The sequence below is a fragment of the Typopeltis vanoorti genome, chromosome 13 (assembly GCF_054136105.1).
Source record: "Typopeltis vanoorti isolate ZY-2024b chromosome 13, IOZ_Tvanoo_1.0, whole genome shotgun sequence".
In the NCBI taxonomy this organism is placed as follows: domain Eukaryota; kingdom Metazoa; phylum Arthropoda; class Arachnida; order Uropygi; family Thelyphonidae; genus Typopeltis; species Typopeltis vanoorti.
Genome location: NC_143561.1, coordinates 116,130,975 through 116,158,114, shown reverse-complemented (window position 1 = coordinate 116,158,114; position 27,140 = coordinate 116,130,975).

Genomic DNA, 27,140 nt, shown 5'->3' with positions numbered 1-27,140 from the left:
TCTCTTCTTTTTTCTTTCTTCTTTCTTTCCATTTGCACGTGTCGTCTTGCCGCCGTGCGCGACTATCAGAGACGCGGACAGAACCGACGGCGGAACCAATGGCAGTCGCGACGAAATATTAATGGTCATTATGTCTGTCAAACTGGAGCACGGCGTGGACGCTCCTCCCCAGCGACGGTCGTGGACAGATAACTACGGCCGAGCGTACCCTCTCCCTTCCCTCCTGGACTTTAACGGAAGTCGAACCAGCGGCCACCCATCCCGATTAATAATTACGAAACGAGTTCTGATGTCACTCGGTGGAACCACAAGAACCGAAGGCCGTTCATTTACCGAATGTGTTGGTAATCAAAGGTTTTGGTTTATTTCTTCATCAGAATTTGGCTGCTGCGAGTCGAAACTGAGATTTCATTTCCCATTCACAGTAAGCCGCACTAAACGACTTTCCCTTTTTCGAGCAGTTGCATAGTTACGAGTTTTTTTATAAAGTTTGTATTAATGGAAATTTGCACGATGTATTTAACGGCATACCTGCTTCTATTATTATAGATGTTTAACAGAAGCCAGCGTAATATCATATTTCTTGGTGCGTGTGTGTGTAGTCGATTTTAAGATAGTGCAACCCAAGATTGCATTCCCCATAACAGTCTTACCCCCCGAAGGCTTTATAAACTTATTGCAGGCTGGAAACTTCCTTCTAGAAACCAAAAAGTGGTCTTCTTTTCCAAACCACTTCAAGTTTTGAATGCGCAGGGTGTTTGGTCTCGCACCAAATCGGATGACGTCTGTTTTCGTAATACATCTGTCGATCTCATGACCTGTAGACTGGCTCATTCGTTCAGGAGTATCTGTCGATTAGAACAGTTCTTACTTTTTGTATTCTAAGGCAGCCGCACCAATCTAGGTTGGTGGTGACGTGAAAGATTTTTTTTTTTTTGCTAATTTTATATCATTTGTTTAAAATGATGCAAATTAAACTCGTACCTGCGACACACACACACACACAAAGGTAATTCCATACATTTTTTTTTTTTTGCAAATCGGTCCCATTCTAATTTTGAATGAGGTTAATCTGCACTTCTGGCTTTGACCATACGACCTTACTAAACTCTGAATACACATCTTTGTAGGGTCGGATTTACGCCTAAGTTGGACAAGCTGCACCTTAGCATAGGCAGAGCTCTTAAAGTTATAGCTTAACGCCCCTACCAACCTTAAATCTAGCTCTGCGTCCTTGAATACTAATTAGCAAATAAGCTTATTCGGCTTCGTGCGTGTAAGTTCTGTTGCAGTCGAGTACGCATAAATATCGGATACATCGCCTGCTACCACGATGTGGGAATGCACTCAACCCCGACCGGTGACCGGCTACCTGCTGATTTCCAAAACTGTTAGCGCTAAAAGAGCGATATTTTATAAAGCGGGAAGAGCTGCGACGCTCTCCATTCGTTCGGCTTGATTCTTGCAAATCCCAAAATTGAATTTTTTTAGCATCTTTTCAGGTCTTGCTCGAACACTCGATAGGGGATGCTCTTTGTGATTTTCGCATTCAGGTTGATTTCCTTTTTGCTGCAGGTGTAGAATGCACCCAATCAGATTTGCACGATCCGGTCTTCGTTATAAATCTCGGATGATATTCCATCTCCTGTAATCACCTCGTGCCCAATTAGCCAGTTTCTCTCTTCATCGAATACTTTTTCGGTTCTGTTCTTCGCATCGATAGCCCTCCTTTTGTGTGTGCACAATATTCTGAAAAGAAATTAATCAAAACTTAATATACGCATGCGCGATTTTATGTTTGGCACGGAAGTGAAAAAAGAGACATTATGATTTCGAACTTAGGCGGCTCAGACGAACGAGTAATTCGACATTGAACTATATAATGTCTAATTGGCATAAAATAATTATCTCGCCAATGTAAAACCGACAGTCATTTGGGAATTAGCTGTTCTTGGGAAAACTGATCAGTGCAACGCATACCCTTCGCTCTGCTGAGTCCCAGTGGTTGTGAAGCTTCTTCTTCTAAAGGTCGTTAGAAGAATGAAAAATATGGACGGGCTACAATTGCAACTTGGTCTCTTTTCGCTATGTGGCCAAATATTTCATACGATACGTTTGCCAAACAGAAATCTGCCAAGAGGACAGTCAGTATCTCCTCGCTTACAAATAGATCGCATTGATAATTCTGGTTGCAACTGTTAAAAATACTAAAACATATTGACTGCTTTTTTTTTTATTCTTCCCATCCACGGAAGGTTTAAAACTTCCCTTATGTTAGTACTGTGAGTGGCCCGCAAGTTAGATATTCAGGAAACCCAGCTCTAGATACCAAACGTAGAACTTTTATTTCGAGCCACTTCAGGTCTCCAATGAGCAGTCTAATCGATTTACACCCGGCGGTGAAAGTCATTTACCTGTCTAGACCTTTCATTCGTGACGATTTTGCATGTAACTATTCGCAGCCTCATGTATTATTTTTATCATTTCGTATCGCAGCCCCCTCCCAAAAAAACTGTCAGTAGATGAACGAAGCGTTCTAATACTATCTAGCACCCCTGGTCTTTCGGTATGAAGTTAAGATTAGCCGATGCAAGCACATTAAACAATATTCTTTTCACCTTCTTTAATTCCGTCACCTGATTTGCACAACCACTTCTGCGTACTCGCCACGATGTAAGATGTCAACGGCACGAACTCTAGATAATTCGCAAAATAAAGGGTATTTAAGGTGTGTTTTGTGTTTGATAGGCGAAAACCAGAAAAAAAAAGTAATCGTCGTTATAGCCAAGCCGATATGAGTAACGTAAAATTCAGCATCTGCGCTTGTGCGTATTCACCCATTTCCTTGTGATGCACATCAGCAGAAGGTTGTAAACCGATAGCATAACAGTACCATGGATGGGCTAAGGTTTTTTCCCAGCGTTTTTTTTAAATCTCACATTTCTTTTCGCAGATTTTTACAGTACTTCTCAATCACTCACTTCTCCATACGATAACTCTTTATTCTTGACGATTTTTTTGCGTGACATGGGCTGTCCGAATTAGTCATCGATCAGTTTGTGCGATTGAAGCACAGTTAATGTCGGATGCTTTGACGGTGACCGAAAGTATCAGAAGATGGAAGCGCGATGGAGGAAAGGAGCTCAAGAAACTTCAGGCAGAGCATGTAGAGATTTGAGGAGTTCTAGAAACGATTATGCGTTCCTCTAGTCGTGCATTTCGTGGATTCTTCCGAAAGAGGTGCAGAAAGTCTACGACTGTACAGGTTTGCGACAAAATTGTCACGAGAACGTTATTTACGAGTGTATCGTTTCGTTTGCCAGTGTGTGCATGCTAGCAGTAATGTTAAGGGAATGGAATACCTGTTCTGGTTTGGACCAGGACTCCTTTTCGTTATGCCTTTGCAAAGGTTGCGCTGATTTACCTCTCTTTTACCAATCCTAAAGTATATTGTAGAACATTAACTGATAGCGACACCAACTTCATTGAAGGAATCGACTGTTATTTTTGTGTTCTAGGTTGATCGTCTTCCTAATTCTAGTTGCTTTGGCGTCGATTCCAATGTATTATATGCGTAACATTGTCGCGAGAGCTCGTCCAGTTTGTTTTGAGAGATGATAACCATTGTTTTCGGAAGAAAAAAAAGACATTCGCTCTCTTGAAAATCCCCCATAACGGTTCGTGAACCCTCTGCGACATTGAGATTTATGAAACTGTCGAGTGATCGCATTGTATACTTAAAACTGTTTTTCTCATGTTCCCGATGTTGTGGATCTACATGTCGGTAAATCACGACTGCATTTCAAAAAAGCAAATGTTAAACAGAAATTTATACACGCGCACACTTCCGCCGCCTTGAAATGTAGAAGCGCATCGCAGTACAGTACTTTCTAAGTATCAAATGATTGTTTTTTTGAGATTTATACATTACTTAGATCAGTGAATAAAGCAATATAATATGAGTACGTTTTGTCATACGACTTATGAACTTCGCAATATCTTAGTTACATCATTAACTTTTAGGCACAAATCGAATGTACTTCTGTTTTTTCTTCTTCTTCTTCAAATTGAAGTTTTAATTCGCATAATAAATGTAAACATGTTTTTAATTTGGTGCTGCTTTTAAAGATTTCATTCTTTCTAGATTTAGAAGTTACTCGCGGTATCTTTACCGAAAAATCATTTTACACGTGATTATAATGTTTTATAATTAAATCAACGTGATTATAATGCTTGATTTATTTGAGTGGTTATGCAAACTTACAGAAAGCTTGTTTCTCGTCTTAAATAGCGCTTCATCAGACTCTTCCACCTAAAAGAAGAAAATTTAGTGAAGTAATCCGCGCAGAATGAATCTGGACGCCTTTAGAGGTGCAATTATGACAAGTGGAAGGATGACTCTAAAGTGGACGATGAAGCTGACGAGTTGAACCGGGAACTGCAGCTTACTGCACACGTTTATGAAACTAGTTAGGTATGAATAACTATAAAATATAAAACTTTGACTGAAAAATAAAATAAAAGTACAATAATTATTTGAAATGACAGAAGGCAGATGAATTTTCTCCACAGCTTAACGAAGAATACATCCCTGCGTGTTCCATCCTGCTCCCTGCTTAGTTCAGGTTCAACCAGTCCTCCGTGTGTTTGAACCGCACGTGTGGCTCTCTTCCTTTTTTTTTCCGCTTGCCTTCAATTCTTCCCTAACAATCTGACATTTTTCTTTTTGCATGTTCTTTATTGGTACCCCTCATCTCCGAAACCTCATCTTCTGGCACGCCCACATCAGGAAGACAGTATCAATCCTGTCTTCCATGTTTCTACTCCACTGAGATTAAAGATTTATTTTGCAATTTTTAACCTTCTCTTAACCTCTCTTTTACATCTTTGGTAATCAAATGACCTAAATAAGTAGAATCCCACTTTTGGGCGTATTTTTCTCTGCTTACTATCATTTAGGGAGGTTTAAATTTAATTTAGGACCATAATTTCTACCCTATTCATTTTTGCAACTATTTCTCTCTCTCTCTCTGAACCCTCAATACATTATTATCAGCATAACAAAATGGAAATCTTTCTTCCATACTCTCAGAAATGTCTTCATTGTAGAGATTGAATAGAAGAGAAGAAAGCGCAAATCCCTAACCCCGTTTTTTTTTTTTTTTTTTTTTACTTGAAAAGTTTTCGACAGTTCGGTTCCAATATATTGGGGATATCAGTCGAATGTCATACCTGTTTATCTTTATTAATTTTTCATGGTGAGCTTGCCTTCAATTCTTCCCTAACTCTCAGATGCTTTATTATAATGTTTATCTTTAGCAAAAACATATGTTTGCATTTCCAGATTTCGTTCTAGTATCGTGCTGATATTAAAAGATAATCTCCTTTCTCCTTCCTCACAAATCCCCTGTGGGCATTCTTTATTTCATTCCTTCCGATGTTATTCGTAATAGCACTTTTATTACATGCTTTATTGATCTGTACAACTTCCCCAGCCTTTTTTCAGGACGTTTATAAAGATAGAATTCCTGAGTTCATTAGGGTCTTATCCCGGCCCTCCCCAAAGAAAAAGGAAAGAAACACTAGAAAATTTTCCAAAAATCTTTTCCTAATTAAAATTCATTTATGCTGTGTCGTGTCTTCTCTTTCTATACTACTTATGAATTAGCGTATAAGATCTATGATGCTCAGCCATAGATCTTATGCGATGCCTAGTGTGTATTCTCAAATCGTCCAAACCAGCGCTTCCAAAACTGTGGGCCGGAAGTTTTGTTGAGGGGGGAGAGCGTGAAATAATGAAAAAAAATTTCAAATGTTTTAAGACTAAAAAAAAAGAAACGTATTTAATTTTTATTATTTCTTTTTTATATTTTAATGGAAAAAATCACACATTGGTGTTGGTTCACAAATTTTGCTTCTTGCCTATTTTGGCGATTAATGAATATTAATAAATATATGCTTATTCATATAAGTTTCATTTCAAAGGTATTGATAAAAAAACACCAAAAAAGACAAACGCAAAATCTTGAATATAAATATTATTATATAATATTTATATTCAAGTTATAATAATATAATTCTTTTTTCGATTGGGGCCGTGAAATATTTTAATTTTTCCAAAGAGGTGGGCCTTGGCATCCATAAGTTTGGGAAGCACTGGCCTAAACTCGGGCCCCCTCCCAATATTAAATCCTGAGTGCGCTACTGCAGTATAGTTAAATAGTTGGAATATATTAATAACAAAAATATGAGAGGCAAAGTTTCATTATTTCTTAATACTGTCGCTAGATGGCGCCACTCAACACAAAATGCTCTAAGCTTGTGAGTTACAAATGTTTCTCTTTTACCTTGTTGATAAAAATGGAAATGAACAAATCTAAATCGAGTTGTTTCTTACTAAAATGAATGCATTTCTAATATTTCTTATTAACGTGATAACAGATAATTGATGGGAGGTAACTGTTTTCTGTGTTAAATAAACTTTTATTCGCAAATTTGCCATTCACGGACCGTATATTTTGCATTAAACCAGTTTGTTTGGGAATATACCCGCTGTAAATGAGATATTAAACATTATTATATAGGCAACGTATGAAATAACATTTATTGAAGTTATGTAATTATGCCTGTATATTTCTATTAATAGACAAATTGATCAGATAGAACTTTTATGAGCAATTACGGTAATTGTGTAGGGTCGAAATACAAACGCTATTATGTCCAGAAATCGATTTGTATGGATAAGTCTTATAAACTCAAAAAACCGTGTGTGTGCACCAACTTATCCACAGTAGGCTGGTTCGAAATCTGCACTTTGAGAGTTGACATTCGTAGTGACAACATTTATCGATTGAGCTTATTGGGGAAGGGGTTTGCTGATTAAACAGCGTACTGCGAACCTTGGAAAACGAAGTATCCAAAAGTTCTTTACTGTTTTCGAGAGAAAAACTCGCCACATTACATTCATATCTGTAGAGTTTTTTTCAAACGAATTGCCTTAGAAATGTTATCTGACGTCTTAAGAGCAACCACGGACATCGAAGCCCATTGGTCAAGGAAGCCTTAAAGGAGGCAGGGGAAATACCGCACCTTTCGGAATCGTGTCTTTATAAAGTAGTGTGTGACTGAGGATAGATTTTTTTTTTGCTTGGTTTATTTACTTAAGAAATATATATATATTATTCTTCATTCATCTAATCCACTGTTTTTGATTTTCATCGAGCCCAGCCGTTTAATAAGCATCGCTGCTCTTTCATATCGGTGACGGCAGTTTCCTCTTCCATTTAGCAAACAAAGGGGAATTGTTGAACGGAGCCACTGCTTGATATTCTTCGGTGGTAACAATGCCGGGTATTTTGAATGCATGTGCGGCTTATTATCTTCCTCTGACTGTTTCTTATTGCTTGCTTTGTTCTTTAATTGGCCCAACTAGCAAGACGGAAAAATTCTTGAGACAGTTTTATTTTATCTACGTTTTTGCAGACTGGAAGAGATGTGACCGGAAAATGTGCTAAAAGAAAAAGTTCTCTGACCTCTTCAATATTGCGTTTTTGCACTGCCGAGAGGAATTCTTCGTGGTTTTTATTAGCTTGCTTGCCGAAATAAATCTACGATTCCGTAGCCCCCCCCCTTTACAAAACAAACATGACCTCATCAACCATGTCCCTGTCTGTCACAAACAAAGGGACTGACCAAAAGTTGGCCAAGTAAAACTACCCCAGTTAGTGATTCTTACAAGTGACATTCTTTTGTGCTAAATAATTGTATCGTGTACTTGTTAGCACAATCATAAAATCACGCTGCTAAATACAAGAAAACCTCTCTTAACGCGATTAATTAATCCATCGATGAATGCGCTAAGTGAAATCGCGTTGAGCGAATGCAATAAACACTGGGAATAATTATAATTCATCCATCAGTGAGCGTAAATTTGGGAAAAAAAATTAGAGTATGTATAAAGTAATCAAAGTTAATAAAAATCAATTGCTTAACTTTTTATTTAACGTCTAGACATTTGCTTGAGCTACTTTTTTACAAAAAAATTAAGTAAAGATGTTTGAATCGTGCTCGACGTTTTCGTCTTGTGATGCAATTTGCTATAGCCGGCGATCTCGTTATCGAAATTTCGGCGGACTTCGAAGCTTCGTTCTATACCAGGATCAGCATCAAACAAAATTTCCTTTGCATACTCAATATGATTGAAAACTAGCTCAAGTTCTTTTGCAGTTAACTTCTTAGTAGTAACATTCGCTTCTCGTTCGCACTCCTTATCTTCTTCTTCTTCTTTATATGCACGCTGTTCTTCTAATTGAAGGAGATCATTCTCGCTTAACTATTCTGAATGAGAATCGAGCAAGTTTCTCACATCTTCGTTATCCAGTTCATTAAATTCTTTTCCAATTATGCTGATTTCTTCAATAATGTTAGATCTTGGATTTCGCTCACGATAAACTAACATAGGCTTTAGTTTAAAGTCGCCTTCTGCATTATCTCCTAATGAAAGCGCAAGACGATCTTTAAATACTTTGTATCCTGGTTGAGAGGCCTCACTTTTAGTTAGGAAAGTTTTTGTTGGCATACGCTTCCAAAGGAGACAAGTTTCGTCGACGTTGAATATTTGCCGATCGTCATAATCAGGAAACTTGTCAGTAGAATCTTTATCAGCACTTTATAGCAGATTCCCAAGTGATTCTTACGTTCGATTTTAAAAACGGTCAAACCATCGTAAACTCGCAGTAAAGCTTTCGCATTCCTCTTGAAATTGAGTCTCTTTCAATGAGGTAAAAATATTGAGAGCTTTTGCTGAATGTTCCCTGTACTAAGAGGTATTCTTTTTTGCTTATAATCCTCAATCCAGAATGATAGAAGACGCTCCATCTCGTCATTAAATGTCTTCTATTTCGAGTGATCTGCATGCTTAAAGAAGCAGCAGCAACATTCCTTGTTTGTATTTTTTGCTGTTATTTAATAGAGTTCAAACTGTAGACTCGCTGTATCCCAGGTCTGGCACAATCATTGTATTACTCGCGCTACCTTCACGTCTCTTAATGACTTCCAGCTTTTTCGCTTGCTACAGAGTGGCGACAGAAAATTTCGCATAACGTAAAAATATCACCTTACTGATTAATCACTCGCGTAAAGCGGGAAATAGTATCATTTCACTCAATCGCACATATCGAATTCGCGTTAAGCGGGGTTTTCTTGTATTATTTAAAAGTCGTTAGGGGATCATTCTTTAGGAGGTGTAAGTAAAGAATTGGTCAAAAATGCTGGGGAAGAAAAATTTAAGGATGCCTCTGGCAGACTTCAGGCGTACTATCTACCTACTTCGCAAATAACTTGTAATCAGCATGCCGCACTTAAAAGAATTTATGATTCCGTAAAGCCAACCCATTGCAAATATTCAATGTCCGCTTCAACCGTTCGCCAGCAAGAAATTGGAAAAATCTTGTCCAAATTTAACCAAAAGTCTCCGGATCCTGCCGGCATTTCTCCAATTGGTTTGTGCTCCACACGAAGTGAAGTGTGGAGCACCAACTCTTTGTCGTCTTTTTATGTTCTCATTCCTAAGAAGGATGACGAATCTTTATCCTTAAACTACCTCCTAATTTCTCTCTAAAGTAATGGAAAGAACTATCGAGGCTCATTTCCGACGCTGCGTTGAAGTTTTAGTTAAGAAACGACCGCCAGTTTGGATTCTGCTACTGTCGCTCAACAGGGGGATCCGCTTACTTATGTCAGCATCTCCGGGCAAATTCCATCGAAGAGTGTCGTGTATCCCATGACTTGATCTGGTACAAGGGCCTATTAATAATCTCCCATCATTTGATCTGTCACGTGACTTCTGCAGTTGCAAGCTTCCTGACTACGCACACATTACGCGTAAAGGTGGATGGTTCCTTGTTCTCTAACTGCGCGAGCAATTCTAGGATCTATTCTCTCACCCATCCTCTTCCTTTTTATATATCAACGATCTACTCCGCTAATGAAGTACAAGTTTTTCTGATGACAGCACATTGAACTCCTCCATTTCAACTGACGAACTTTCGAATGTTCAAATCCTTCAGAACATTTCGAAACCCTTATGGGATTCGGATAACGTTTTCGACGTCAACGCAAGAAAACACTGCTCTGCCTTATTTCCCACAAAAACAGAACTCTCTTCCTCCAGTCTTACTTTTGACAACACTCAAATCTCTGCACTTAGGATTACTGTAACCTCAAATCTCCTTTGGTATAAACACGTTACAAATAGTGGCTCCAAAAAATTAGGTTTTCTGCTAACCTCCGTACAGATCGCAAATCCGTCCAACTACCGAATGGCTTTTCGACATCTGCAGTGTGCCCCTAAAAGTTGCCAGATTGAGTGACTCCTCTCTTATCCTTTCGGTTTCCACCGATTGCATTTTTGCAGCTAATTCCACGGCCGCTGATCAAATAAAAGGCAACCCCACGTTTCTGTTAAAGCAACTGAAATGCACGCAGCAAACTTTGTCCAGTTGGAGAACTGCTTCCCAAGGGATACACAACTTTTCCGGTCAATCGTGAACAGTTCCTTATTGCCCATCCACGGTACCAGTGTAGTGCAGGCCGACTTCATAATAAAGTAAGGAAACAGCTGAAATCTTTTAAACGGCTCTGTTCTCCAGTTTTCTTTCCATCTTACAGTCGTATCTCCTTACCGATTAGAAATATGTTAATTAAAATAAATAAAAGTTTAGCCCTTTTTTTACGAGTGGTTTCGGTGAGTTTTTGAAGTTGGTTTCCTAACCTCCCAGTGGTTTCTCGGTTACGCCGAGAAACCACTGGGAGGTTAGGAAATAGTTTGGCGTGGTGTGGAGCGTTGTGTTTACGTGTACTGCCGGAGTTTTCTCTTTACTTGTGACTATATAAAACGAGATACTTCGCTTGTTTTGAAGGAATGTATAATTTTAAGTTTCAAATTACGTTTGCGTTATGGTAAATCATTATTCTGGTCAGAATTTCTTAAAACATCACAAAATTGTGTGTGGTTTCAGATTGTAACCACTGGGGTGTAAGCAACTGCACTGCCGCATTGGTCAATTGGTAGAGCCTCTGCTACTAATGGCTCAGTTAAGTACGTTTGAGCGCGGTTAGTAGTTGGAAGGGGACCAATCGTTCGTCGTTCGATGGCATACTCTCCCTCGATGAGTCTCTGGACTCCCTGGAGGTGTCAAATAATAATAATATCCTCAAAAGTGGGATCGAGCTCAAATGAAGTGAACAGTGAGAATGTGTTGGACGAAATACCAAGAGACGCCGAGTCATGTGTATTCGAAAATGACAATGAAGGTGAATATTTGAAAATCCAGAAGGACATTGACCTCGAGATTTGGCTGATGAAACAGAAGATTTAGAAGGAGCTACAGTGCACTGTGACACACAAGTGCCGGTATGTGAAAATAATCAATTTGCAGGAAATGCGGAAATTATTTGGTTGCGTCATCGGGTGTACAACACTGCCTCTGAATTTTCGGAAGAAGTTAGGCCAAATATTCCTGAAGGAATCACATTACTGCTAGAGGTTTTTGAGTGCTTATTTCCCTCAGAAATTACTGATCATATAGTGTATCAAACAAATTTATATGCGATGCAGAAAATGGATGGATCAACAAATTTTCAGCCGACAAGTGCAGAAGAAATAAGGAAATTCTTTGCAATAAATTTGCTTATGGGTTTGAAGAAATTTCCCAGCTGTGTAGAATATTGGTCTTCGGACTCAATGTTCAGGGATAATTACATTTCTTCTGTTATGCCCGGAAATCGTTTTCCATGGCTTTTGAGCAACATTCGTATAAATGATGACAATAAGCAACCCAAAAAGTCTTTTGACAAACTTTTCAAAGTTCATCCAGTGCTCAATTTCTTGGAGGGTACATTCTCCTACAAACCAACCAAGAGGTAGGCTGTCGATGAATCTATGATAAGGTTCAACGGACGCTCAAGCCTAAAACAATACATGCCCCAGAAACCCACAAAGCGTGTCTACAAGGTGTGGATACGAGCTAATGAGAATGATTACGTTTCAAAATTCGAAATATACACAGGGAAAATAGGATCCTCAACTGAAAAGTGCCTGGGGGGAAAAGTTGTCAAAACCCTCACAAAAAAACTGATTGGAAAAATCCATAGTGTTTTTCGACAATTACTTCACCTCCGTCCTACTGATGAAGTACTTGATGCAGAACCAAGTGCATGCCTGCAGAACAGTGAGAAAGGGGGAGAGTAGGATTCCCATCAGATTTTACAAGCCAAAAGGGTATGAAAAGAGGGGAATTCCAATTCCGGTGCTCAGAAGAGGGACTGCTGGCAATGTTTTGGAAAGGCAGAACAGGAATTCAATTCCTTCGAAATTTCCATGACGTTGATGACACAACACTGGTGTCATGCAAAAATAAAGATGGCTCGCATGTAGCCATCACATGCCCAGCATTAGTAAGAGATTACAATACCCATATGGGCTTCGTGGATAAAGCAGATATGCTGAAGTCCTGTTACGAAATTGACCGGAAGAGTAAGTGGTGGCACCGCATAATGTAGCATTTCCTGGACGTCACAGTGGTAAATGGCAGCATTATTTGCAAGGAGCTAAATCCAGAGGAGGACATCAACCTCAAACACTTTCGACGAGCTGTAATTGCAGGGGCACAACTAGGTTGGTTCCCCCAAGAATAGAATATCAGTAACTCGCGTCAACAACTTCAAGCCGTACTTTCCTCGAGATTTGATTCAAACGATTAGACAAAGCTGCGCATATGTCTGTCCAGGGAACATCCAGAAGGTGTGTATTGTGCAGTACAGCTAAAAATCCACACCGTACAAAATAGGCGTGTCAGACATGTCGAATTGGACTCTGTATGAACAAGAACCGTTTTGCTGACTATCACAAAAAGTGAGCAACACCTGATTTCCCGGTGGTTTCGATGTGGAACCACATGCAAAAATATTTTTACTAAAAAACTCTGTAAACATATTCCTTAACAGTATTAATTTAAGATTAAAATAAAAAAAGCAGCTAACGCCTTTTTATTCCCGTATTTAGGGAGTAGGCGAGGGCGTTTAGCCCAATCTAACTTTTGGAGACTGAGTGGGCAGTTCAATCTCCACTGGTACCAATCAGAGATAGATGGCCCAAGGCTATCACTAATTAACAGGCACGCAGTGAAGAGAGACGTGTATATATATATATATATATATATATTTTTTATTAAAAAAAATAGTACAGTATATATTTTTAATGCTTTTACTTCTTGGTAATCAAAGGATATCAGCAGGGCCAGCGGAAGCGGGCACCGCTACGAAGGGGGCGTCGCCGCCGGGGCACGATTCATAAGTTCATTTTTAAGAAACAACATTTTTATAAAAACCAAAAATTCTTAGAATGATCAATATTAAAATAAGGCCGGATACACCGAATAAAAATTTGAAAAAATTGTACATTGCCGCCTCAGCCGGCTGTTTGCAATTTTGCAGCAAGAGCAGGCTACTGCTTGCCTGCAGAATGTTGTGTCTACTGCAGTTATCTGAAGTGAAACGGTGAAAGATTTTAATACGTAGAACGAATTTTCGTACAAAACATTTGTTGCTAGTTAACCAGTCATATGGTACGCATCTCAGTAGGCTACTGACAGTAGCGCAGTGCGTGCTATTATTTCGTCTCTGTGTCTTGTTGTGTAATAATTTCTTGTGGGTATAAAATAGAAATGGAATCAAAAATTAAAAAAAAAGTTATCCGGTGCACAAAATCGTAAGCGTCATGCTGCGAAAGAAGTAGATATCGAGAAACAAACCGGGGATCTTAATAAATTTGTTAAAATATTAAAATTCTCTGATGCAGATTGTAACCAACTCGATACATCAGAAATCAGAGTTGACGAACCTGCACATCATCCAGTTTGAATGAAAGTACTATTACAACTATTGAACAAAATAACAAGACGCAGGATTTAAGTGAAAAACAGTTAAGAGAAGATTTAGTTGTAGTTGACCACGAAACTAACACATTGTTAGTGTCTGTAAATTTAGAAGATCCAGGTGAATGGGGAAATATTGATGAAAAAATACGAGTTGTTTTAAATTAAATGTGGCCTGTTCAAAAGAAAAATATAATATATCCCAGAGATACATATGGTCGTAAATTTGGCGACCCGTATTACAATAGAAAAATGAAAAACGGGGAGCTCGTGCCAAGAACATGGCTCATTTATTCCGAAACTTTAAATTCTGTTTTTTGCTTTTGTTTTCGCACAAACTTTTCGCACCTACTGAATCAAGTAGTCTTATAAAAGGTTATAACGATTGGAGAAATGTAAGTACACTTTGCATAGACATGAGACTAGTTTAACTCACATGAAAAATTTCTTAATATGGAAAGAATCTGATAAAAACTTAAAAAACAAAACTACTATTGATTACAAGACCCAAAGCATGTATGAAATGAAAAAGAAACATTGGACGAGTGTTTTAGAACGCTTGATTGAAATTATAAAATTCCTTGGTAGCCAAAATTTAGCTTTTCGCGAATCATCTGATAACTTATATGAAAGGAATAACGGCAATTTTTTAAAATTAGGCGAACTGTTTGAGACGTTTGATCCCGTTATGGAAAATCATGTTGAAAGGGCCCTACAACGAAACTATTTGAGTAAAGACAGTCAAAATGAAATATTGGAAACTTTAAGTAACGCACTCAGGATACAATTTTATTATCAATTCGAAAATCTAAATATTATTCCATAATTTTAGACTGCACATCTGATGCAAGTAAAACAGAACAAATGACCATTATTATTCGCTTTGTTTCCTGTGACAATGGAATTGTCAAGATACATTAGAAATCAGAACAACATAAACCAGGACGTGGTTAACGTGCAACAATAATGGAACAACAGGAAACACGGACCATTCCCATTGAAATCATGCGAGGTCAAGGGTATGAGGGGCAAATATGAAAGGGAAAAAATATTGGCTCCAAAATTTGCTTTTGAACAAAAATCCTCGAGCTTTTTACGTGCCATGTGCTGCTCATACTCTAAAAATAACCATTAACGATGCAGCCAAAGTGAATGCAGATACAATTAGTTTCTTTGCAATTATTCAAGAAATATACAATTTCTTTTCATTCTCTCACAAACGTTGGGCAATCCTTTTAAAGTTCGTAAAAAATTTAACATTGAAACAGCCATCAGAAACGCGATGGAAAAGTAAAATTAATGCAATCCGCCGTCTACGATATCAGTTAGGTGAAATTTACGATACACTTTTTGAAATGTTAATAAAGAAACCCAGCATGAAGCACGACAAATAAAATAAAGGACTACAAATTTATTTGCTCTCTTATAACTTGGCATGATTTACTTAACAGAATAAGCCCTGTGAGTAAAATGCTTCAAGACAAAAATATGAACATTACACTTGCTTTAGAATCTATCGAAAGCTTAAAAATATTCTTACAAGAATATCGATCAGATACAAATTTTAAAGAAGTCCTAAAAACGGCAAATGAACTGAGTGAAGAGGTAGATAGAGAACAAGAATTTAAAACTAGTACGGAAGTTCGACGACGAAAGAAGACACGACAATTTGACTACGAGCATCAATCGCCACAATCGCCAGAAGATAAATTTAGAGTGAATGTTCACATGGCATATTCCGGTAATTGGACCACGTATTAAGCTATATAAATATAACTATATATAGCTATATATTTTATTAAGCTATATAAAACACAAGTTTCGTAAGTCGTTTGACTTACATCTTCAGGGGTAAAATGTAACTTAAAGTTTAAAACACAAAGAAAAGAGAAATTATTAATAATAGTTCATACTATACAGTTGTAGTCGTCTGACTATTCATAAAATTAAAAATCAGAATGCAGATTCAGAGCAGTGCTGAGTTTAAACAATGCTGGATGATGCCACGTTCTGTTGTTCACGTTCATAATGTCCGGGGTATATTTGACTGAGGTATATTTTTTATTGAAGCTGACCAAACTTGGTGGAGAATTAAGCTTCCATACCATACCACTTCCACCGGCCACAATGTACTCTGGCAGAAAACAAACATGTCGTACATAGAAAAAAACTGTTACATAAGGAAATTCAAAGAAGCTGCGAACATGCTTAAAATCCCAACACAATGCAATAAAAATCAAGGCTTAATTCTCTACCAAGTTTGGTCAGCTTTAATAAAAAATATACCTCAGTCAGACCTCGGACATTATGAACGTGAACAACAGAACGTGGCATCATCCAGCATTGTTTAAACTCAGCACTGCTTTGAATCTGCATTCTGATTTTTAATTTTATGAATAGTCAGACGACTACAACTGTATAGTATGAACTAGTATTAATAATTTCTCATTTCTTTGTGTTTTAAACTTCAAGTTACCTTTTACCCCTGAAGATGTAAGTCAAACGACTTACGCAACTTGTCGGGTTTTATATAGCTTAATAAAAATATGTGGTCCAATTACCGGAATATGCCATGTGAACTTCTAAACCACAGAAACCTCCACTTACAATTAGAGTGAATGTGTTTTATACACTTCTAGACGTTGCAATGTGTTCGTTAATAGAACGTTTTGAACAACTAAAAACATATTATGATAATTTCAATTTCTTGTATAGATTACTACAAATTAATAACGAAGATTTACGAAAAAATTGTGACGAGTTAGAGATTCTCTTGAAGGACGGCGACAATAAAGACGTAAATGCAATAGAACTATTATATATATGACGAGTTATGTGCTTTCCGGAAGGTTAATTTAAATATTCAAAACCCTTTCGATATTCTTAATTTTATTGTGTCCAATAATTTATCCTTCCCTAACTTTTCATTTGCTTTAAGAATACTATTAACCTTACCTGTTAGTGTAGCGCGCGGTGAACGTTCCTTTTCCAAGTTGAAATTGATTAAAACCTACTTAAGAACACAAAAAAGGCTTGTTAGTTTGGCGTTAATAACTATTGAAAATGATATATGTGTGGAATTAGACGTTAAGACCATTATTTCTAATTTTGTGAATATGAAATCAAAAACCCTAAAATTTTAATTTAAAAAAATGCAAGTATATTTATGTAATTTAATTTATTTTATGTAAAGATTTTATTTTTCGAATACTTAGAATATTTAATATAATTCTTTCTGAATTATTTTCTCATCTATCTGGCGTTTCTTTTATTTCCCTAAAAGATAGTTCCACTTATAAAAATTATTCATTTTAATTTTGTTAGCGATTCGGGTCGGTGAGAAGGCTATAATCCCTGAATCATTATATTCAACGATTAAAGTGAAGTAGCTTTATCAAAATTTGCTTTAACTTTTGAGAATTTTTTGAATATTCGGGTTTTTAACGATTATCCTGCCTAGTCAACACCCCCGGTTCGTTACATTTAGCGAACCAACGTGTGGCTGTTCTGTCAAAATTTATTTAAGAAATTTCAAATGTTTTTCGATTGTCTCACGTCTGTGGGTGACTTCCACCTCTTCAAATTACTGGGAGAACGCGCTAAATTACTAGACAGGATGAACTCGTCTTCGATGTATCTGAAATCTCTCATTTCATTTAGTTGGGATCCTTCTGGAATAAACCTTAGCAGCTGATCGTAATAATCATTTGCACCAGCCATGATGGATATTTAATCTACTGGTATGTAAATCACGTGCATTCTTTTCGCCCTGTTTAAGAGTGGCGAATATATTTTTATTTATTCCCATCCCGCTAAACCCTAAAGCAAGCGAAATAACACCCTCTTTTGTTGTTTTTTCTGTTGGTAGAGGCGCAAAACAAGAACTGACTTGAATGAGTTCAAACTGTGAATGCCACTTAATGCGGACGAAAAAAGAAAATACGGCCTCATGTCGGAATAAATTAACAAAATATGTTTTAAAATTTATTTTTTGAATACTTTCAAATCAGAGGCTCCCAAAGTGGGATTTCTGTCTGTAATTAAAATTAAGAATTCAAACTCAGGAATTAAGAATAATTAAGAATTATTCTTAATTATTGTAATGTAATTAAGAATTCAAACTCAGGAAGTCCCTAACATCGAAAGTCAACAACAAGGAGCCGACTTTTTTTTTTTTTCCGGCAACACTTCATAGTCCGAACTTAAATACGCACGTGTTCTGGAAAGAGGAGGGCGGTGCTGCAATGTATAAAATTTACGGAACGTCTGCTTTGAACGCGGAAGCAAAATTGCGGTAATATTTCTCAACATTTCTTTCAAAGACATGTTGAGGAGTACCAGACACGTGGATGAACGTATTCGCGGCAGATCTTTGATTTCAAATATGAAAAGATATTTTCTAGGATGAGGCATTTTGCACTTACGCAATGAATATATTTATCAATGACAGTTCTTTCTGCACACGATTTGCAAGTCACCATCATCACAGGTTCTTGCCGAGCAGCGACCACTCAAGAAAACCAGTCCGTTTTTTCCCAGTCTTTATACTTACGAGTCCGACTGATGTCCTTCTTATCTTGCGGAAGCGCCCTTCCTGTTTCTCTCGGCGACTCGATATATTCCCTTGACGTAAATAGCTTGCACGTTTAGTGTAGCGAATAGAATTTTTCTCGAATGTGTCGCTGCTGCTATAAGTCGCGACGGTTTCGGAGTTGGAACTTGATGGTGGCTAGGGTAGCACATCTCTCGCTAGGGAATGACGAGCATCAGTTGCGCTGCAAGCGTTTGCCAGCGATGGACATTAAGGAGTTCTGTAGCTTCACGAAACCGTTCTTAATAAACTGAATATTTCATTTGTCACAAGTATTCTTCTTGGGGGATGGATAATTACGGCTTCTTCACGAAGGGTTTTCAGTTCAATAGATTTTCCCATTTCTTTAACGATGCAGTCATTAAACTGTTGGTCTCTGAAATGAATTCTGCTCCCCCCCCCTCCAGAAAAATAAAAATTTCTGGCAGAACCGAAATGACGCACAGTTTAACATTAAAAACATTTGTGACTAATCGCCCATCGAAGGTGGCAGTTAGCAAATAACTTCAGTACTTTTAAACTAGAAAATAACTGCATTTGTTTCTCTATGGCGTGGAGACAAGTGCGTAGTCGGAATGCGTCATTTTCCCTGCATATATGCGCAACATACTGACGAGGTTATTCGGCAACCCCCCCCCCCCCTTCTCATGGCTTGTCTGTTGAAGTCAGTGAATGTAGAAACGTTAACCGACCATCCTATTCAACGTCGAAACCGCGAGGGGAAATTATTCTGGAATTCGTCGGCTAAATTCCATCTCTGTGTGGCCTACCTCAACACGGTGTATGGCAGTAATGCAGATGTAAAAATTAAACGTAGATTGCGAAGATAAAACAATGGAAATGGAACGCCCGTTCCTTAAATCCAAAACGCGAACAGTTTCAGAATAAAAATAGCATGCATGTTGCTAACAGAAAAAAAAAATGTATAAATTGATTAAATGAAATATAATCAATTTATACGTTTTGGGCGAAATAAAAAAAAAGCCTGTGTAGCAAGAACAATACGAGGGAGTTTCCGAAAGTAATGCCTATTTGCAGTGTAAGTGGCCTTGAAACGTGTCCATTCTTGTTGCGTTTCCTCATCCCTCCACCACCATTTTTAGCACACGGCGTACGATCGAAGTTGTATTTTTCATGTCGTGTACACAGTGGACGAGGCTTTGGTGGAAACAGCTTCTTTTTTTTTTTTGTTGTTTTCACAAGACTTGTAATATTGTACGACAACGCCATGTGTGGACAAGCGATTAAGGAAAAAAGAAGCAAACTTTTTTTGCTTCTCTTTTCGTGGGGTTGGCATTCATTGGAAAAAAAAAAAAGTGTGAATGGGGGTAACTCTTCCAAAGAACAGAGGTAGATGTTGACTAGTGCCTGCTCTGTTTCTTAGATGATTACAAGAAAACGTCCAAAAAAAGCTTAAAAATTGCTAATGCAGAGAAAGAGTGCCAATGAGAAGGCAAAAGAAGGAAGTCTTCTCGACAGAGTTTACGTGTTAGGTGGAGTACTCTCTTCTGTACAGACAAGAATTCCGAGGGAGATGTTGGGTATTCCACCCCAAATGTGTAAAACGATATTCTAAGGTCGGTCGAATTTAGTATTGAAAAAACCATGAGGAATTGAACAGGAGAGTGTTTTGAACGAAAAAGTATTTTAGCCCCAGTGGATGCGATATGTTTATGCAAGGATAAGTTAGACGTGAAAGCAGTGGCGGCCCGCACATAAGCACTGCGACACTGCAGCACCCCCAAGGAAAAAAACGAAAAAAAATTAAATTTTGTTTGTGTTTATAAATAATAACAATGTCGAATGTCGAAACATAAGCTGTAGCCTTTAACATGTTGTAAGCTTATGTTTCGACATTGATTGAATAGTTAATAATTGGAATTGTTCGATTAACGCTTTAGATTACGAAACAAATACACTGCGATCTAACGCAGTGTCGGAATTATCACGTTCGGTCAGTTCCGGCTAGATTCGCCAATATTCGCTTGCACTTGTCACTGCACGTAAGAAGTGAATCCGACACTGCTCGTTTGGGCAGTGTGTCGCATGCTTGCGCGTTATTTCTGCGAGATACGAAACTTTTGTTATTGGTGCGTGTTCCTGGTGGGTCGAATATTTTGGGCAAATCTTATTTTATTCTGTTAAAATAAGATACAATTATTTATTTATTATAGATACAAGGCTGAATTATGATGAGTGTCACCGTTGAAAATATGAAAAGAATTATATTTTCTCAATTATCGTTACACGAAACAAATGCACCGCGATCTAACGCAGTGTCGGAATGTCGAAACCGACACCGTTCAACGAGCAGTGTCACTACAGATAAATTTTATGCTTGCGCGCGTTATTTCTGTGTGTTCGTGGTGAAATATTTTTAATATGTAAATTTACTTACTGATTAGGAAAAAATGAATTATTTTTGTTATTTTGTATATGCAGCACCGGCGGCCACTGTGTGAGAGTCAATCCAAGAAGAGAAAACTAGTCTTGACAACGTTGAAATTTTTATTCAAAAGTAAGATCTTTCTTCTGGGTAATAAGATAATTTCCATGGTTGGAAAGTGAATTTCGAAACTAAGTAAAATGGTGAAATCTATGTTAAAGACAGTGGCTATGGAAACATTTGAGGACTAGAGTGGTTCTCACATTATGTCATCAGCAAAACTGTGATTAGGATTTGAAGTAGGGGAAAGAAATGTCATCGATGTAAGAGTATTCGAGCTCTTTCTTGCGTGAGATCAGGCAGAACTGGGTTTTGGCGGCATTGAAGTTTACAAGGTTGTCCTTGCCCCACTGAGATATAGCTAGGAGGTCTGAGTTCAGGGTTCTGGTCGTGGTAGATCTTGAGGATTCTAATACTTGAGCACTACAAGGTTTGTCGAATGAAAATGAGGAATGGAGTGCACTGTCATTAGCAAAGCTATGGATAGGATTGGAAGTCTGTGACAGCAGGTCATTTATATACAAGAGGAAGAGAGTGGGTGAAAGAACAGATCCATGGGTTACTCCTGCATTGGTGGGGAAATCCGAGGAGAGTAAGCTATTCACCATGACACATTGAGAAAGTTAGCGTTCCAGTTGCAGAGTGGGGATGGCAGTTTGGTAAGTAGGTCCCTATGCCAAATCCAATCAAATGCATTTGAAATGTCGAGGGCAGCGACATGAGTCTCCATGGCTTGAGTCCATAGGTGGGTGGTAAAAGTAAGATCAGCTGTAGATTGCGAATGGCATACTGCTAGCCACTTATTAGTTGGTATGTCTCTAAGTGATCCAAGAGTGTTGTTGATGACCTTCTCCACAATTTTTGATAGTACAGAAGTGAGAATAATTGGACAGTGTGTTGGTTGACTTTTATCACCTTTCATTGGGATGGGCTGGCTGAGGACCTGTTGTCATGTTTTTGGGTATGTGCCAGTTGAATAGGATATATTTGAAGAGGCAATATGGGATAGGTGTTGGTTCTGGGGCACAATTTTTTTTTCTTAAAACAATGGACGGGATGCCATCAGAACCAAATGTCTTGTTTGTTTTCAGGTAACAACCTGAAAGGATTCTTCAGGTGATTTTTGTTGGAAGACTATGAGAGACACATGAAGGGAGCAGTTCTTTGTGAACTGGAGGGAACTCGGCCCAGGTCATCAATGCAGGAATTGAAGAGTGATGCAAGTAAGTTGGCCTTGTCTTTTGGTGAGGTGACTACAGTGCCATATGGATGTTGCAAGGTGGAAACCTGGGTGAGCAGAAGAAGGGACTGTTATTTGTGCAGGAGGCGAGTTTGCAGCATTTGCCCCTTTCAAAGTCTGATTTGGATAGTGATGATTCTTTTACAGCCATTGCAGGCTGTAGTATAGGCAGCTGAAGTTTTGGTCTTGAGCCAATTATGGTAAGCAGAGGTTTTTTTCTTTTACAGCATTGGCGCTCTTCTTTGAGAACCAAGTCTTCGATGGTGGGTGAAAGTTTGGATTGGAATAGAAATTAATCTCCATTCCTGTGATTTGGCCTGAGCAGGTGTTTGAATCAGAACTGAAGCAGTAGTTGGACCATAGGAAGGGGGAATAGATGTCACGGATGTCCTCCCATTTGGCACCCTTATAGTGCCAAAGGACACAAGACTGTGAACTGGTAGGTGTACATTGTTCCAGAAAAAGAGACGTATGAGGTTGTGGTCTGAGTTTTCAATAGGAGAACTGACAACCACATTACACCTGAAAGGGAAGCTTGTTATAAAGAAGTCAAGTGTGTTGGCAAATTGGAGGGGGTTGTTTGGTATTCTGGAGGGAAGATTGCTGATGGCAAACACCTCAGCGTCCCTACCTGCTTTATCTATGAAACTGGATAGTCAATATGATTTGTGGACATTGAAGTTCTCAAGAAGGATGACTGTTGGGATGCTAAGACTGCAGAAAGTCGATGAGATCAGAGTGGTTGACAGTGCAGATTGAATGGTGAGGATCCAAGGATTTGCAGTCTCTGCTATGGTGTGTCGGTTCTTACTAATGTACAAGTGCCGCACTTGTGTAGTTTGGGTTCTGAAAGAAATAATTCTGGTATAGATTACGGTTGGTGGTGATACTTTACATTGCTGTTTAGGCCATGGATGTGGAAATTAATTCTTACAAAAACAAAAGTGTTGGTGAATTGTTTGGTTAGATTTCTGTTGCCTTTCATGAATTTTTTAAACTATTTTGTGTGAGAGTATTTTTGAGATCTGCAGTAAAAATCATTTCTTTCAGTTGTGGTTCCATTGTGTTTGGTAAGGAAGTGCGGGATGCAGTGAGACCTGACAGACTCACAAACATACTGCCTACAAAGAGGGAAAATTGGTCTCCCTCTAGTCACGAAGTGGCAAAATACGTGGTTGTAGGATATTTCGCTTGCTGATTTGGAAGCCTCCTAGTTCAGTCTTGTATACTAACTAGCGGCCGGCCTGCGGAACCGTTTTACTGCTGTACCCTCGCATGGGTAGGGTACGACCCCTACAGTGAGATTGATTTGTCTTTGAGGGTATCACTTTCACTGCATGTGGGAAGGACAGAAACAGAATGCATTTATTCTAAAATTTCCATAGATGTCCTTTCTTTACATTCCATCTACTGATATTCTGTCTAACCCTTTCAGAAGTTTGTAGGTTGGCAGTCTACAAATTTTCATAATCTACATTCCTCAGCTCCACTTCAACACTCTTGTAAACAGGCAAAATGATTGAGATGCAAGAATAAGGAAATGTTCTTCATTTTAGCCTTGCAATCTTTGTGTGTGGGCCTTACCTTCTTAGATCCCTAGCATAATCCCACCAATAATATATATATATATATATATATATATATACTGTTTTTTTTAAATTCTATGGGGGTTCCTCGGGACTGGTTGAGTCCGCCTAGTGAGGCATTAAGTATGTATTTTATGATTCGTGTTTGTTCATGAGCCAGTTTGCCTGTTCCGAGGGACGAAAAACCTGCATTTCCGGGTGAAGAAACCCTCTAACTCACATTTAGTCAAAAGAGATGAGATGAAGGTTTCTCGTGTCATGGAGTGGAATCGAACCAGGTCTTTTCGACCAAAGGGCTTTGTCTATACCAACTGAGCTACGGAGGCTTTACAAATATATAATGCGCCATTGGATTGGATATTGCATACTTCAATGCCAGTTTACATTTACTGACAGCTATTTTTATATACTCACAATACTTGGCCTCATTAGTATATATGTTTCGTGACAAATCCTTCCCCTTGTCAATGATTGAATAAGAGTGGACCAAGAACTAAACCTTCGGTTCACTCTAAATCAGGGATTCTCAACCAGTGGTAAATTAACATATTTTTTTACTCGCAACATGAGTTGAGAATAAAAATTGTATGCACAAATATTTGATGCAACTAAATGAAAACAATTAGATTTTATTTACATTATCATTAAAAACTTTTGTATAATAATATGGAAGTTCAATTTAATAAGTATCAATCAAATGAGTAACTCGAACATGAATAAATGGTTAACGAGCGGAAGATCGAAGGGAGAAATAAGTGAAAGCGGAGGAAACGATTCCTCTCTGCCAGAAGCCACTACTTTGAATCCTAACCAACCGACGGAGGACATCGTTAGTAGTAGTGTAGTCAGTAGTGACCAGATCAAGATAAGATAAGGAATCGTGACGTGATTGGTTGATGACGTCATGAGTTTGGAATGTTTGGAATTTCCCTGTGGGCATATGTGTCAATGGCTTCAGTTGTTGTGTTTTGGTTCGCATATGGAATTATGGGTGATGGTAGAGATAAGGAATCGTATTGTGATTGGTGGGACACTTCTGACCAGATGAAGATCAAGATAAGATAAGGAATCGTGACGGTGTGTGTTGTTATGAGCTGTAGATTGTTTTGAATGGGAAGGATAATTTTAGTGGTTAAGGAATCGTGTCATGATTGGTGGACACTTCTGACCAGATGAAGATCAAGATAAGATAAGGAATCATGACGTGAATGTTTGTTATTGTCAGATGAATATCAGTGACATCAGTTGTTGTAAATAAGTGACATTATTGTTTTGAATGGAGAGGGGGGGATATATTAGTGGATAAGGAATCGTGTCGTGATTGGTGGACACTTCTGACCGATGAAGTTCAAGATAAGATAAGGAATCGTGACGTGAATGTTTGTTGTTGTCAGATGAATATCAGTGACGTCATTTGTTAGTTGTAAATAAGTGACGTTGTTTTGAATGGAAAAGGGAGATATATTAGTGTATAAGGAATTGTGTCGTGATTGGTGGATACTTCTGACAAGATCAAGATAAGATAAGGAATCGTGATTTGAATATTTGTTGTTAGTTGTAAATAAGTGACGTTATTGTTTTGAATGGGAAGGATGATTTTAGTGGTTAAGTAATCGTGTCGTGATTGGTGGGACACTTCTGACAAGATCAAGATAAGATTAGGATTCGTGACGTGAATGTTTGTTGTTATTGAGTTTGGAATGATAATTTAATTATATGCTATGTCACTCAAACATACAGTTTTTTTCTTCTATAGATGGTTGTACTAATTTTCCAATACATTTTGGGGTATTTCTTTCCTGTTAAAGTGTGGGAATTCTTAGAGAAAGTCGTGATGGCTCTCGTGTTTCGAGTTTTTCTGAATAATTAATTATATACTTAAAAAACCTGTCCTTAAACACACACATACATATTAGACATAAAAATCGCTAATGTATCCATGTTCATACTCTAATATATACCCTATGATTATTCTTATGGAAAAAAAAACTATTCAGTATTAGAATTACGCTTACCAAAAACATACGAGCAGTTGTTATGTTTAAGTTAAAAAAGTACTTACAGCTTTCCACATGACTCTTCTAAATACGAATATTCCAAAATAGTTGAATTTTATATCCACAACACAACACAAAAACCACAAAGAATGAAATTTCTGTAAATACTGTAACCTGAACTAGTTACTTCGTCCTTTAGATTACAGACCGTAGATGCTATGGTTTCGTCATTTGCAATATCCCCCAATGAGCAGTTTTCTTCAAAGGGGATGACATGAGTCACATCCGTAAATTGGGGTATTGTTCAAAAGGTAGCATTTCCTCAAGTTTGGATATTTCTCAAATACTTACATATGACTAAGGGATTAGTATCCACATATTTGAATGACATATATCCTAAAATTATTCATTCTTCGTTACCGTCGGAATTCATTGGTGTAGTAAATTAATGCTTACATTTAATGTTAATTTAGATTACTATCCGATTAGTTCTCTGTATTAATTCTTTCCCACTGTTGCCCAAGCTCGGTGGGAAAGTCTATGCGCCGTTTTGTTTAGGTTAAGTGTTATTTCCGGTTTCGTATTCCGATTGTTGTTAGAGTATGGAATTCTGACAAGTGAAATTATTATTATTATTTTTTTTTTTCAAATTGAATGGTTATTTTCTGTATTTTACTTTTAAAGGTCATATTCTAACAGAATAACTGAGCAGAATTAATAAATATATAAAGTGTATGTGAATTTATTTTCCAACACTGTATATTTCTCATTAAGTCTGATCTTAAAGTTGCCCAAGCTTGGTGGGAAGGTCTATGTGCCGTTTTGTTTAGGGTAAGTGTTATTTCCGGTTTTGAATTCCGATTGCTGTTAGAGTATGGAATTCTGACAAGTGAAATTATTATTGTTATTTGTTTTTTTTCAAATTGATTGGTTATTTTCTGTATTTTACTTTTAAAGCTCATATTCTAACAGAATAACTGAGCAAAATTAATATATATATAAAGTGTGTGTGTGAATTTATTTTCCAACACTGTATATTTCTCATTAAGTCTTATCTTAAATATATCTCACTTCTGCTCGCTGTTTGTTGTACTTAGGTGAGAAATCGTGTGTTTTGGTTCGAACTCTTGGTTTCTGTTGGGAAATTACCAATATAAGTATTAATTTTACCTTCGATTCCTTGTGCTTTTAACCTATTTCTGTAAGTGGAATTTATTTATTTTTTCTTTAGCATTAGTAAATTTTAAGTAACTGATATGAGACAAACAAGGTTTTGAACTCTCCGCAGTTTTTCTACAGCAATCTTTTTAAGAGTTTTTGTAAAGTGTCGTTGGTTTTAAATATCT